Source organism: Carlito syrichta, unplaced genomic scaffold, assembly GCF_000164805.1.
Source record: "Carlito syrichta isolate Samal-C Ts95f unplaced genomic scaffold, Tarsius_syrichta-2.0.1 Scaffold303178, whole genome shotgun sequence".
Taxonomy (NCBI): Eukaryota; Metazoa; Chordata; class Mammalia; order Primates; family Tarsiidae; genus Carlito; species Carlito syrichta.
This window is the reverse complement of record NW_007247274.1, coordinates 323,589-326,824: the sequence shown is the minus strand read 5'-3', so window position 1 is coordinate 326,824 and position 3,236 is coordinate 323,589.

Genomic DNA, 3,236 nt, shown 5'->3' with positions numbered 1-3,236 from the left:
CCGGAGCACAGCAGATCGAAGCTGGGGTGGCCGTGAATGAGTGTGCCACTGCACTCCAGCCTGGGTGACAGAGTGAGACTCCAACTCAAAAAAAAGAAGCAAGTTTCTTAAAAAAGGAGATTGGACCTTTGCAAGCATCAGACTGTTTGGCAGGTTGACCATGTCTTTGAATGTTCAGGAAGGAGGCGCATCATCTTTTTGTCTTTGGGCGAATATACTCAGGAAGGCAGGGGCACACGCACCCATCCCCCGTTCCTTGTTAATGGATTTGCAATTATTTTCCAGATCTAAAATAATATTTCAAAGACAGCCGAGAAGCAGCTGGGGACATTACTTGTAATTGTTTAATATTGTGATCACATTTGCTTACAAGAAAAGAGAAGCGCACTGCCATCAATCAAGGGAGGGAGTAGTCTTTGACAAAGATCATGGTGCAGGCTTTGGAATGTCATGGCAACTGTCCCCAGTCCCCGACTTGATTACTTCTGCTGTGTTCCCGGTTATAGCTGAGCTGCTTCATTAACTTTTCTTTCTTCAACCTCATTTGTGAAGGAGAAACTGGAAAACAGCCTACCTAGGGCTTTATGCACTGAAAAATTGACATTATTAAAGGAAACCCTGTCTTCTCTCCCTCTGTCTTTCTCCAAATGCTGCCTTTCATCGTACTCACAAACTCAGGGGTTCTATGGTTCAACCAGAGGTGGAAAATTACAGACATCCTACACCCGTCTTTTTACAGGTGAGAAAAATAAGGCCAGGAAAGATCAATGACTGGTGTTGGATAGAACCCTATTGTGTGATCAGGCACCCTCGGGTTCAAATCCTGACTCCATTCACTTCCTCCTGATTAAGCCACTTACCTGCTTCTGAGCCTCAGCTTGTTCCTCTGTGAAATGGGGGGTAAGAGCAGCTGCCTTCCAGGGCTATTGTGAGAATGGCAGTTCAGGCAACGATGGTGGTACCTGGCACAGATTAGGTGTTCAGTACCTGGGGACTGTACGTATGATTATAACTAAAATCACAAAAGGAGTTTTGAGGAAAGCTAGAATGGAAGCATGTTGTCTCCTGACTCGAGTCTGATTAGACCACACTGCTCTGCATAAATAAAGAGGCCTGGAGTCTCTCAGGGGAGGGTGGTTACAATATCAGTTCACAACACCGTTTCATTTATTTTTGTACCCAGCAGTGCACAGGCTGCAGGGGGAATACTCATGTGACCTGGTGGGTTTTTGGTCAAACATTTGCCCTAAGTCTAGATCTCTATAGCATGCGACAGAATCTTCTGCTTCCTCCTAAGGGACAGTAGGAGAGTAAATGGGATGGTAGGGTGAGTTGCAAATTAAATGGCTAATTTCAGGATGAAAGACCGAGGGTGTTACCTAAATGAGGATGAGGACCTCTCCGTTATTTGTTTGTTTTAATTTATGTATTTTTATTTATTTATTTATTTATTGAGTTGAAATCTCACTCCATCGCCCAGGCTGGAGTGCAGTGGTGTGCTCACGGCCACCCCCAGCCTCGACCTGCTGGGCTCTGGAGATCCTTCTGCCTCAGCCTTCCAAGTAGCCGGAACTAAAGGCATGCACTACCACTCCCGGCTAATTTTTGACTCATTGTAGAGATGAGGTCTCGCCAAGTTGACTGGGCTGTTCTCGAACCTGTGGGCTCAGGCAATCCTCCCACCTTGGCCTCCCTAAGTGCTAGGGTTATAGGGTTGAGCCATCGCACCCTGCCTATGTATGTTTATTTTAAAGACGTGGGGTACTATTCAGGGTTAGGTATACAAATGGAATTGTACAGGTAAAGTTTGGGCCTCACTTTGGTGAAGTATGTGTACTCCTTCCCTAGGGCATATAAGCCCTGGGTCTGAGGGGTAATGACATGGAGATCTGCCTGTCTGGCATCCACACAAGACCACACATCTGTTGGTAAGTTCCCCCAGTAAAATCACCCTATAAAGACAAGCTGGAACTGTCTGCCATCTTCTTTGATTTCTCAGCTCTTTCTGCCTTTGGGGGCTGTTTTGCATATATGGCCTTTTCTCGAAACAGCAATGGCTACCTTTGAGTCATGTGATGCTTTATGTGTGCATTTTCTCATTTAATTCCCACAACAACCTTATGAAGCAAGTACTTTGATTTAACAAACGAAGACAATGCAGTCTACAGAGGTTAAGTAATTTGCATTTGTGAGGGGGGGCCGGAACGGGGACAAGACGGACAATGATGACACTGCATTGTTAGGGAATGAGCTAGGACTAGAACTCAAATCTCTCCAAAATTCACAGGCACACCCTCTAATCACATGATAGTGATGTTGGGTGGGGTGTGATGTGTTGCTTTGTGGGTTCTTGATTTTACCACAGAAAAGAATTTCAGAGTGAATCCAAAGTAGAGTTTAAGAAATATTTTATTAGAAAGGATAGAACACATTTAAGAAAAGCATGAGGGCCTTAAAAGAGAGGGCACATGCTTACCTTTGACAAGAAGCCTTATGAAATTTTACAGCAATGATTAGGCAAACTATGAACTGAGAGGGGAGGGCTGTAGGCGTCTGGTCATGAGTTTTGATTACCGTCTCTCAAACTTTACGGTCACAGGGACAGTCTAAAGAATGAAAGTGATTGCCCAACTAGATTTGGGCTTTTTTTTAGAACATCATGTCTGTGTTTTGGGTAACTCCTTATTGTGTTGCTGGAATTTACCTTCAGGTCTTTTGTGCCTGATAGGTCAGGTGAAGGTCATGTACCAATAAGAAAGATATCTCAACACTTACCCTATTTTAATTTAGACCTGCCTGCAAGGAACTCATCATCTATGCCTGAGCTACGCTAGCTAGTCTGCCTCAACGGTATTAGCTAATTCCATAGAGAGTCATTCTGTGCCAGGCAGCTACTTTCCATACATTAACATAGTCCTTACAGCAACTTGTCCGTTGAACTGATGAGGGAATCTGAGGCAGTCACAGAGTTGTGAGTGGCAGGGCTTAGGTTCAAAGTCAGTTGGAATGGCCCTAAGTGCACGCTTAGAGCCAGGAAGCCAGTAGTCTCAGCATGTGGTCCCTGGAACCGTAACATCATCACCTTAGGCTTGTCAGAGATGCAGATTCCCAGGCCTACCCCAGACCAGAAAGATCAGAAATTTGAGGGAGGGGTGGATGATCTGTTTGAAACAAGCCCTAGGTGTGATCTTGCCTTGTCTTTTCCCACCTGTTGGTGGTATTCACTCCAGTTAACA